Below are 12,646 nucleotides of genomic sequence, written 5' to 3' on the forward strand. Positions count from 1 at the left end.
TCCAAACAAATTCTTACTATATCCCATAGTAGAGAAAGGTTTCTGCTGATACAGAACAGATCAATTGGAACCAAGAGTTTGATCTGACGGGTTTCCTGGAAGATTCAAAGGATACAATACAGACTAGATCAACCCTATTGGTGACATGTGAAAGGGAAATAGATAAATCTTTAATAATGAAAGCTTATTTTCAGAACAAACATGTAAAATTCTGTGGAGATAAGCTTTAATTTTTCCAGATGGCACCAGGGCAACTCAGTTGAAAAGGAAGGCTTTTTTGGATCTGAAACCTAGAGTATTAGCCTTGGAAGCTACATTCTAGCTTAAGTTTCCATGTAAATGGATCTTGAAATGTAAAGATTACAAATATATATTTTGGAATTCAATTCAGTTTGAACAATTTTTGCAATTGCTTGAAACTAATAAGTAATAGCCATTGGACTTCAATAAGAAAGAGTTTGGTGAAATATTCAAACCCCATTGATAGTTGATTTGTTTAATCATGATTATGTTTTAATTTTCTTGCTGATCAGGTTACTCTCCCATGATGTGGCCTAGAGGATTTGTAATAAGGAACTTTATTTATTTTTTTTATTTCCATGTAATATCCTTTCCTTGTTATTATATGTAATAATAATGTTTAAACTCAATGAATAAAAAAAACAACCACCTAGAATTGAATGCACTAAGATTGTAGAATAAATGCACAGTGTAAACCCTAAGAAACCCAAATATATGTACAATAGGTAAAGATGACCAATGTGAAGGTGATGCAAGCAGAATAAAAATTTTTCTTCTCTGAGTGCAGTGCAAGAACCAAGTTCTCAAAATAAAATTAAATCGTTAAAAGAACTTGTAATGTGTCAGAAAATAATAAAAATGTAAAGCACTGCCACATGTGCGACAGGCCTATAACCTACTATAGCTGTCACAGTACATAAAAATACAGGATAAACAAATAGTTATTGTCAGAGAACAATGCATGAGACAATGATAAAGAAAATACATCAGCTAACAAGATATCATAATAGGCCTATTGGATTATGCCAGAAAGCATAATTAAAGTTCAGAAGTATAATTCAAAGAGGGTAAATTAAGGTATAATGGCAGATCCTTTGAAGATCTGCAGTGCTACTATAAATAGCTTGCATGGTGTAGGTGTAATTTTGGGGAGAAAAGCAATCATCAATCAAGTGTTTCTAAACCATAATACAGGTTTGTTAAATTATGTAAAAAAAAGGAAAAGCACAACAGTTGCACAATTAAGAGAAAAATGTGAAAATCCAGATAACGTTAACACCTAAACAAAGTAAAATCTCTTATCAAGATAATGCATCATAAAACATATGACAACCAATGAAAATGTAAAGGAAGGTGTGGACTGGCTGGTAACTTGTGCAAACTCTTCTGATGGTAGATTCGCAACAGTCTCTGCTTCTCAAATTCTCAACCATAAGTGAGCATGATCAAAATCAGGAGTAAATCAAAGTTATTATCTTAATGTCTTGTGAAGCTTTAAAGGTATGCATGTGTCCTTTTGATTGGAGTCATAAAAGGTCAGAGAAATATGACTGTCCATAGATTTCATGAATGCGGTCTGGATAGGTCCTCTGTCTGCCTGATGCAATCTGCAGTCCTCAGCTTCTACCATCTACAACATAATCAGAGGCAAAACCACATTAATACAATTTCCAAATGACCCACTATTAAATTGCAAATTCATTAATATCTAAAGGAGAAAATTAAACTTTCCATTTGAATGAACTACTGTCATTGTAGAAGGTTCCTGTCCCAAAGAGCTTACCTGTCAAAAGATAAGTTTAACCTAACACTCTGCTCAGTGTCAGCTCTGCCGTACAGTTGATAATTGTCAGCATGTTCTGTTGGCTTAACCAGCGTCAGGAAAAGCCTATGGAAGATTATATCCATCGTATCTAATCTTGGACATACCTAGATTACATCCAAGTTATCAGTATTTAAGAGAAACAAACAAAAGACCTTGGCAGAAGCCCTAAGGGTCAACTGACTTGATAAGATGTGTTAAGGTCAGGTAGTTAGGGAAGAAAAAGACCCCAGGCTGCATTGTCAGAGTGAATCTAGAAATTTAACAGTAACTCCAATTTATGAGGGACAATTCAAACCAAAAATCAAATACTAGAGAAGTGTACAGTTCAAAATGAATATACAAACTAAGTATCTAGCAATTGTTGCCTGAATACTCGGTCTCTGAGGCATGGCATAAATAGATCTGCTGGTCTTTAGTAGTGTGTTCAAGGAAGTGAGTTTGGACAATTCACACCCCACATCTTATTTACCAGTATTTCAACCAATTTACAGAAAGGTATGGGTACATAACATCTATTGTTATTTTCTAAACCAAGTCTCAAATTTATAAAGATAAGAGGTTAAAATCCTTATCCTCTCTCTAGAGCTTTTGACCATCTCCTCCTTCGCTAAATTCTCTTCAGATCCATCCATTAGTCACACCCAAGAAAAACACACATTCATGCAGGTAGACAGTCCTTTCTCTCTCACATACAGAAGCACTCTGTATTTATAAAACTCTGCATATTTCTGATGCATTTTTCTTGTAAGCATGGTATCTCTGTTGGAATAAATCTTTTTCTGCAAAAAATATTCTTTCACTATTAGCTATCATTGACACTGTTTTCACTTCCAAACAAAGACACACCAAGTACCTTCAACAAATCTTTCCTATGAACCTTCTCCTCATCTTCTGCCCGATTCCCACTTAAATATCCCTTATAATCAGGTCATAATTCATACGCACATACCTTCGTGACACATGTCTCGCAAAACTTTCTGTTTTTTAAACGACTCCTGCTTTCCCATACGTGTACATTCTTTATAAGCGTCCTTACCTGAATAGCAGGCATTTTCCCACGTCCTGCTCTGAACGGCCAGAAGAACATCTTCTCATATCTTTCCTTCTTCTTATGCTTCTCCACAATCACAATCGAACAATTTCTAACTCCTGTAGGGTGAACACATTCTAGCTGTTCATATCTTTCTTTAACTTTACAGGGTCTAATCCCTCATTCTCTTACTGTAAAAATCAACCTCACGTAACATTAAACTCTGTTTCCTATAAAGTCATACAAATTTTGTTCTTATTATATTAGGACCTTAATTTTCCAGTATTCAATCTATTGCCTCTTTCTCTCTCCTTAAACTACACAGTCTATTCTTTTCTACAACTTGCTTGCATTCTCTCATTAAAAAATTCACATCTTGCACAAATCAACTTCCCTTTCCTTTCTGTGCAATTTTTTTGTATAATTCTCCATTCTGTTCCCCTCTTCCACCTCTGCTAATCCACAGAAGTAAAATAAAACTATATCTCATAACACTTTTATTTAATTCTTTTTCCAAATGCCCTCTATTATTTATCAATCTATCAATTTTTTTCTCTGTTAGGGGTTTGTTTTTTCCTTCTCACTGAAAGCAAGATAAAGGCACTGCTCATTAAATAAATGCAAAAATCAGAAACAAATTTAAAATTAGTAATGGCAACTCCTTTTCTAAAAACCTATGACGCTGAAACAAAATCTTAAAATCTACCTGTGTTATCTAATTAGGGTAACTATTTACATATAACAAACAACAGTTCTGTTCAACATTACAGATGTTAATTAGAAAAGGATCTTTGCAACCAAGTCATTCAGCTTGTTTAAAGAGTAAATAAGTGAACTATTACAATTAACAGTCGGTACCGCATTTGTAGTAAATGCAGAAAAACAAATAACCGATTCTAGTCTTATACTGGAAGCATGTAAGGAATGAGTGAACTTTTTTTCCTCTCCCCCATCTCTCTCTCACATTCTGTATGTTTAAGTGAGAAGCAAGATAAGACTCCCAAGGATTTATAACATAGGCATGTAACTAGAACTTGCACATACAGTCACACACACAAAAAAAAACCATTTAAATCTTGTTTCTGATTACTTTGAGCTCTATGTCACTCATTAAAGCATTGAATTGCAAAGATCTCTACACCTTTAGTTTAAACAGGCTATTTCTAAGCTAACATCTAGAATTTGAATCATGCAAACTCTCATAATCTTGAAATGCGTTGAATGCTTGAAAGGATGGGGTAAATCTATTAGTACATACCTTTAACAGGCAGCTTCATGAAAAATACACCTGAAATAAAACAGATTTTTTTCCCCCTGGTTCCTGTTGCTTTCCACACTTTTTTCTTTTTTCTAAAAGTGTACAAACTACTTTAACTTTTTAGTACAGGAAGCCTATTTGTCTGATCATGGAAAAGATATCCTAAATTATTTATTCAACTATTGTATTATCCTAATTCTGGAGAGCCAGTCCCGCATCTACTACAACAATATTTCTATCCAGCTAAATTAGCACACTATAGGATCACATAGGGCAAAAAGTGTTCTTGCTGGGCTACAGAAGCTCTAAGTAAGACCATTTAGTATGTAAATAAACCTACACTCTCTCCCAGATCTGCTGGAATGTTCAAAGAACACCAGTCCTTATGGTTTAATAATTCAGGGCTATGCTGGGTACTCCACACCCCTCTAGAGCCTATAATGATCTGTAAATTAATACCCTCTACTCTTCAGTATCTTTAATTGTAATTTCTCTATCTGCCTTTATAGATTATATTTTAAAATTCCTCAACTGGCTAATGTAGTTGGAAAATTCTCACATCAGCCCCTCCCTGTTCACCACAACTGGGAGTGAACCTCCTGCACTGTCCTTGCTTTAATTCTAAGATCTATACCCAGAAAAAAGTAATCTGTCCCTTTGCCCAGATCTAATTTTTTTACTTTTACATTAACATACATATACACAATGGCATGTGCACTAATGCTGTAACTTTATAACTCTCACTAAACACATATATACAGGCCTCATAGAAAAACAGATTATATTATTCTGTGTATAATTTTACAGGTAAACTAAACTAAACCTTAGGTTTGTAAACCGCACCATCTCCATAGTTGTGGAGCTCGGCACGGTTTACAGGAATTGTGGTGAGAAAGGAACTCCAAGGAAAGGGCTAGATGAAGATCGGAGGAAAGAAGAATGTTTAGAGGACAAGGATGTCAGAGGAGGAAGGAGTGTTAGATTTTTGAGAAAAGCCAGGTTTTCAGATGTTTATGGAAGGGTTGGAGAGAACTCAGGTTCCGAAGAGGGGAGGTAAGGTTGTTCCAGAACTCGGTGAATCTGAAGGGGAGGGAAGTTCCCAGTTTTCCTGGGTGGGAAATGCCTTTTAATAAGGGGAAGGATAGTTTCGATTTTTGGGTAGGTCTGGTGGTATTAAGATTTGAGGAGTTCCAAGAAAGTGGAATTAAAGGAGGAAGGATGCCGTGGAGGATCTTGAAAGTTAGGCAGATGCATTTGAAGTGGACTCTGGAAATTATCGGAAGCCAGTGAAGCTTGGATAGGAGCGGTGAGACACAATCAAATTTACTTTTTGCAAAGATAAGCTTGACCGTGGCATTCTGAATCCGTTGGAGTCTGTGAAGGTTTTTCTTCATTAGGCTTATGAAGATAGAATTGCAATAATCCAGTCTGGAGAGGATGATGGATTGGACGAGAACGGCAAAATGTTTTTGATGGAAACAGGATCTTACTTTCCTCAGCATGTGTAGGCTGAAATAGCATTTTTTTTACCAGGGAGTTGAGGTGGTCATTGAAGGACAATGTAGAATCAATGATGACGCCCAGGACCTTGCTGGAGAATTCGAGCTGCAGAGTGCAGCCAGAGGACAGTGGGATTGATGTGGGTAGCTGAACTAATTTTGGGCCGAGCCAAAGTAGTTTTGTCTTGGATTCATTCAATTTCATTTGGACGGTGTGGGCCCAAGATTGGAGGTTCGAGATAGAAGAGGATATGTTCTCTGAGAGATTAGTGAGGTTCGAGTCGGTTTCGAGGAGGACAAGGATGTCATCAGCATAGGTGTAAATTGTTTCAAGGGGGGGTAGATGGAGGAGTTTTAGAGAGGACATATAAATGTTGAAAAGGATAGGAGATAAAGGTGAACCTTACGGGACTCCACAGATTGGTTTCCAGAGGGAGGATGATGTGCCATTCATGTTGACAGTGTAGGATTGGGAACGAAGGAATTTTGATAACCATTCAAGGACCGTAGAGGTGATGCCAATCTCGGAGAGTTGGTAAATTAGAATATCATGGTGAACAACATCGAAAGCGGCAGAAAGATCGAATTGCAGGAGGACGGCGAACTTGTTGCGGGAGTGAAGTTGTTGAACCTTGGAAATTAGGGAGGTCAATAGTGATTCGGTGCTGAAGTTGGGGCGAAAGCTATATTGGTAAGGTAGGAGAATGGAGAATTTCTCTAGATAGGATGAGAGTTAGGTCAATATGATGGACTCGAGCATCTTGGTTAGGAGAGGGATATTTGCTATTGGGCAATAGCTGGATGGTGTGGAAGGGTCGAGGTCGGGTTTTTTCAATAGAGGGGTTAAGGCGATATGGCTCATTTCTAGGGAAAAAAGGCCCGAATGTAGGGCGGAGTTTAGAAGTTTGGTAATGGAAGAGATGGCCTGAGTGGGTATTTCCTCGTAGAGGTAGGAAGGGAAAGGGTCTAAAGAACAATTGTAAGATTTCAGTTTGAGGCAGAGTTTAAGGATGAGGGATTCGGATACGTGTTCAAAGGCAGCCCAGGATCTGTCAGCTGGGATAGGGCTAGAGGCCATTAGAGCAGGGTTGGAATTAGTGAGCACCAGGGAGTTGTAGGAGACTGTAGGTGGGAAGGAGCATCATAAGGTAGTGACCTTTTCATTGAAGAATTTTGCTAGAACTTCGGCTGAGGGAGAGGAGGGGAGAGAGGTGGAGTCTTTTTTGGAGGTTAGAGAGCGCCAGATTTTGAAAAGTGTACTACTCTGGTTGTTGGATCTGGAGATTTTCTCACCGTAGAAGTTCTTCCTTGCTTTTTTTAGTGCTGAATTGTAGAGCTTAATGTTGGCTCTCCAGGACTGTCTATCTATAGGGGAGTTAGATTTTTTCCATTTGCGCTCCAGGTAGTAAATGAATATCATTTAATAAAATAAAGAATGCTTGTTTAAAGAATTTATACTTACAGTTGGATGGCCACGCCTTCTATAACATATAGTTTCATAATTCATACTTTATTAAAATTTGATAAAGTGCTTCTCCTGGCATACAAAGTGTTGTACATTAAAAATTTAAATATGAGTAGGAAACAAACAACGAATAATAAACATGGAACTTCCAAGAATGACATACTTGGTTGGGGTTACGACATGAGAACAATAGGAAAAAAGGGAGGAACTACAATTTATTAAGAAAAAGCACATAAAAGGGAGGAACAGTAGGGAAGATGTGACAGGTCAAGATACAATTTTTGCCTCTGTTTCCCTGGGATATTTACAATAGCTATTCATACGTACAAATTCAGCAACTCAGCCTTCCATGGGATACACTTCATCTAGTTTGACAAATTCTGCAATTCCGCCTTCCATGAGATACACGTCGTCTAGTTTGACAAATTCAGCAATGCAGCCTTCCATGGGATACAAGTCGTCAAGTTTGACTGACATAAAGCCTTAAGATTCAACATCCAAATTCTCTCTCCATGAGGTTTTACATGACAGAGTCCCTGTGTGGGTGCCAAATGAACAGAGTTATGTTTCTACCCTGCTCATAGATGCACTGGAATAATGATTATTGTACAAATATTGTTTATTAAAAATTTAACACAAATCTTGTTTCAAAAGGCATTTGTACAATGGAGGCACATTACTGCAGCTTCTCTGACTTAATGCCCTCAAAATTCTATCCTGCTATGTTTACTTATATATACCTAATATATGACGACATTTTACTGCCTGAATAATTGGTCAAGAATACTTGATACCATATGAATGAAATAAAACCATGTCCTCACCTGCAACATGTCCACCATCTTCTTTAGCTCATGAGCTTTGATACCTGATGCTTGCTGCAGCGTGAAACCCTTGAAGTTCTTAACCATTGATCTGCGTTTCTTCAAGATAACACAATATGCACGGAGAATCTAAACCATGTAGAGCGGGGAGAAAAAAATATTGTCGTTTCTTCACTACATTGCTGTCCCACTAGTGGGGTGGACAGTTAGTTTAACACCTACAAAACATCTGTCAGTTTCCAAACCGCACTTTTCCATAATTAAACATTCTTGTAGGGATGGTGGGGATGAAGCCAATCTCTATCATCACTACCTCTATAAAGATGTACTGGCCAAATTAATTGTCTGCCTCCAAGGAGATACATGTGACTTAAATGTGCAGCATGGTATTTGGACTAGGATCAGGACCCTTGGAAGCAGTGGCGTAGCAAGGGTGAGAGGCGCCCGGGGCAGTGTCGCCCCTCACCCCTCTCCTTTCCCGCCCCCCCCCCCCCCCCCGGCTACACGTGCTCCTCTCTTCCCTTCCCCGCACCTCTAGTTGTTCACCGCTGTGACCAACAACTCCTCACAACTGCGTCCTCTCCCTCTGACATCCTTCCTATGCATGGCACCTGGAAGTGACATCAGCAGGAGTTGACACGGTCACGAGGAGTGTGTAGAAGTTGTTACTCGTGGCGATGAAGGGAAAGAGGTCCACATGTGGCTGGGGAAGGAGTGGGAAGAGGCCGGGGGGGGGGGGGCGCTTGGAAAAGATGGCCTAGCTCCCTGGAGTACCAGAATACCACATTGCCTCTGTCAGTTTAGTAGCTACAATCATTGGTCACAGCAGTAGAAATGGCCTTCTTTAACCACTCGGCTGCCTTAGTTACCTGCCTGAATTCTTTGCTTTACAGACTGTGATGGTAGAAATTTGCAAACAGATTTTCCACTGGTAAATTGGTGTTCACCCATGAATATTGCCCTCTCCCCCCCCCCCACAAACCACAGAGAAAAGTATGCATGCTGTTGCCATCATTTGAATCTTCCCTACTGGGAAAAGGAGCGATTGGGGGCTTGCTTATATATGTCTAAGGGGGAACAATGAGCATGCATGCATCTGCAAACTTTGTGGGAACATATTTACCCATCACAACCTACCATGGCAAGTTTCCCTTTGAAGATTAGCTTGCAGACCTGTAGGTACAAAGTAGAGAATGACACGGGGACAAATTTGTCCCCGTCCCCGCAGGAACTCAATTTCCCCATCCTGTCCCTGTGAGATTTGTTGCTGTCCTTGCCCCATTCCTGTAAGCTCTACCTTAACCGCACAAGCCTCAAACACTTAAGATTTTAAAGTTTTTGAGGGTTGTGCAGATGAAGACAGAGATGGCAGGGATGGGAAATTGAGCTCCCTCAGGGTCGGGGAAAAATTTGTTCCCGTGTCATTCTCTAATACAAAGTACCCATGACTAAGTATTCAACAACATTCAAATCTGGGCTTAGAGCATCTTTGCATGGGATTTTTCTGCTTCACAAGCCAAGATTTAATGCAGCAGATTTACCCCCCCCCCCCCCACACACACACCTTTTACAAAGTCGCAAAAGCGGTTTTTAGTGCAGGCCGGTGAACTGAATGCGCTGCTTCCGACACTCAGGAGCATTGGGAGCAGCACAGAGCATTCAATGTACCGGCCTGCGCTAAACACAGCTTCCGCTGTTTTGTAAAAGGGGGGAGGGTTAGTGCTTTTTTTTTTTCAGGTCCTGTTCTCATTTTTCCAATAGCGCATGGGACTTGCAAAATATTAATGCGGAAGCACTTACCACCTCCTATTTAGGCTCCTACATTAACTCATTGTTGGCAAGTTAGAGCACAGTAACGAGAACACGCTAGCTGGTTAATGTTTTCATACCTGTTCTTCACATACGACACACTCTCTCTAAAAGGAAAAATTAGGTTCTTACCTGCAAATTTTCTTTCTGTTAGCCTGTACAGTCCTTACAAATGGGTTACATGCCTCACTGCTACCAGCAGATGGAGACTGAGAACAATCTTGTATATCAGGATAGCTACCCCTCTTGCAATCCAGTCTGCCGAATAGCCAAGCAGGACCTAGGAAAGACTTCAACTAAAAACAGTATAATACACTCTGAACAGGAGTGGAAAAAACCCCAAATACTTATAAACTACTGTTGGAACATGTGTAGAAATGAATCCTGGTATAGAAAACATCCCCACAGCTTACCAGCTAAGCTAGCTGAGTCATAGCCTCTGTCCTTTTTTTTTTATTTATCATTTTTCAATAATATATCAAGTATCCACTTGTACAGACAGATAAAGTTAAACAAGAAATAAATTTACAAGTCAGTTTATAGTCTAATAAGCCAAATTATCTTAACTTTAAACTCAAGTCCTCAATGTAGATCCAAAATGTAGAATCAGTGAAATATATCAAAGAAAATGGAAGTAAAGAATTAACAATTATATTGGCTGAGACAGGAAGCCAAACAATCATATAAAGAGTGCTTCATATTCCTCCTCCTATTTTCAGTTGAGCCGCTGACAAGAAGGTTGTCAGCTGGCTAGGATCAAAGAAAATATATTTTTGCGTTTAATACACTATCACACATTTACATGGGTGACGAAGAAGCTATAACACCTGGCTTTAACAGCAAAAAAGTCGATGTTTTTGTGTTATCTCTGATTTCCTGATCTCCTGGGTCTTCTGCACATAAGAGCGAAAGACCCAACTGACATCCAACTTGCGCAACTGTCTCTGCGCGGAACAGCCCTCCTGGCTACCTAATACTGGGAGGACCACTGTCTGATTGACATGAAAAGGAGAAACTACCTCTGGCAGAAAAGAAGGAACAGGCTTCAAAACAACCCGGCTCCCTAGGAAACTCCAACAAGGGAGCCCTACAAGAGAAAGTCTGCAGCTCAGAAACACGTCTAGCTGAATTAATGGCCACCAAGAAAACCACTTTAAAAGTAAGGTCCTTCAAAGAACAGTCATCCAACGGTTCAAAAGGAAGGCACACTAGAACTGACAGAACCAGATTTAGATCCCAAGAAGGAACAGAGGGTCGTACGGGAGCTTGAGCAATTTGGCCACCTGCAAGAAACAAATCCCATCATGAATGGCAGTCAAACGCTGACCTTTCAATAACCCCCAAAAGGCTAACAAGGCCTCAAGATGAACCCGGAGAGAAGACCAAGCCAGTCCCCTAGCCAGGCCATCCTGCAAGAACTCTAAGATGTTAGGCAGAGAAGTGTGAAAAGAGACAAATTCACGCGCATCACACCACTCCTCAAATAGATGCCAAACCCTCACAAAAGCCCGAAAGGTGGAAAGCCTCTGAGACCCCTAGAGAGTTCAGATCACTTTATCTGAATACTCCTTCTTACCTAGGTCAACCCTTTCAAGAGCCAAGCCGTAAGACAGAAGGGACCCAGATTGAACATTGGAATGGGACCCTGAGTCAGAAGACAGGAGGCAGATGCTGGACTATGGGAGGTGCATTCAGAGGGGGAGAGACCCTGAGGAAGAACAGAGAGATGGAAGATCATAACAGAGGAGGGAGAGAGAGAGGGGGAGATTGTAAGCAGAAGAGAGAGAGAGGCCTAGACCAAAGGGGACAGACAGACAGAAGGCAGATGCTGGACTATAGGAGGTATAGAATCTCTTCATTCAAATTTAAACATCAAATTAAACATCAATGTGGTGGGTCACCAAGAAAGTGTTCATATCAATACATCAAGAGAATTGTAGCAACGGGAATTCAGATTTTGACCTCAGAGTTTAAAGTACTCATCTGGTCTATCATTCGTCATTAATCCCTGCTGATAATCTCATATTTTCAACATTTTATAAACTTTTTATAATCTTTTTGTTTTACTTATTATTTTCAATAGTATAATGTTTAGATCACTTAGCTTCTTTTGCGAATATGCATTCTGTGAACTACTGGTTAACCAGTGCTGTCCCAGCATTAGAGTAAATGTTCCCCCATGCCAACGCGTTTCGCTTAACTTTATCAAGGCTGGGGAGTCTGCGGGAACATAAAGCACAAAGAAAACCCATTAATGTACAGTAATAATTGCGTAATGCAAGATATTAAGAAATTAGCACAACTTACCATAGTTTTAACTTTCATACTAACACGCCGGTAATAACCAAAAGATGGCCGCGGCGTGCGCCCCACAATATAAATACACTCATCCCTTGACGTCACCTCCAATAGGGAGCGAACAGCTGAGAAGTACAAAACTGTCAGAATACTAACAGGCTAGTTAGACATCAGCCTGAGCTAGCCAATCAGAGGCTTCATTCAGCCCCTCCGTTGCCATAGAACCTAGCATGAACATCCAGCGCAATTCTTTTAAATTGAGATTCCTCTCTATATTTCCATCCTCCCACCCTACATAGACAGAGTCCAGTACCCTCCACCTCAGGTCATCCAGAGTATGGCCACATAATTGCCAGTGTCGGACTAGAGGGGACGTTTCATTTCCCGTTGCTACAATTCTCTTGATGTATTGATATGAACGCTTTCTTGGTGACCACCACATTGATGTTTAATTTGAGGACTATAGGAGGTGCAGACAGAGGGGGAGAAACCCTGAGGAAGAACAGAGAGATGGAAAATCATAACAGAGGAGGGGGAGATTGTAAGCAGAAGAGAGAGAGAGAGGCCTGGACCAAAGGGGACAGACAGGAGGCAGATGCTGGACTATAGGAGGTGCA

The 12,646-nt window shown here is 39.9% G+C and overlaps 1 long non-coding RNA gene across 1 annotated transcript; it reads right to left on the reverse strand.

Annotated features, from left to right (window-relative positions):
- Window positions 1-441: 441 nt before the first annotated feature.
- On the reverse strand, window positions 442-8,348 carry LOC117348622. The gene is made up of 4 exons (XR_004537012.1): window positions 7,923-8,348; window positions 7,426-7,634; window positions 2,883-2,995; window positions 442-1,651 (listed from the first exon to the last, which is right to left on the reverse strand). It is a non-coding gene; the product is annotated as an uncharacterized LOC117348622 (long non-coding RNA).
- Window positions 8,349-12,646: the final 4,298 nt, after the last annotated feature.

This window comes from Geotrypetes seraphini, chromosome 14 (assembly GCF_902459505.1).
Source record: "Geotrypetes seraphini chromosome 14, aGeoSer1.1, whole genome shotgun sequence".
Taxonomy (NCBI): domain Eukaryota; kingdom Metazoa; phylum Chordata; class Amphibia; order Gymnophiona; family Dermophiidae; genus Geotrypetes; species Geotrypetes seraphini.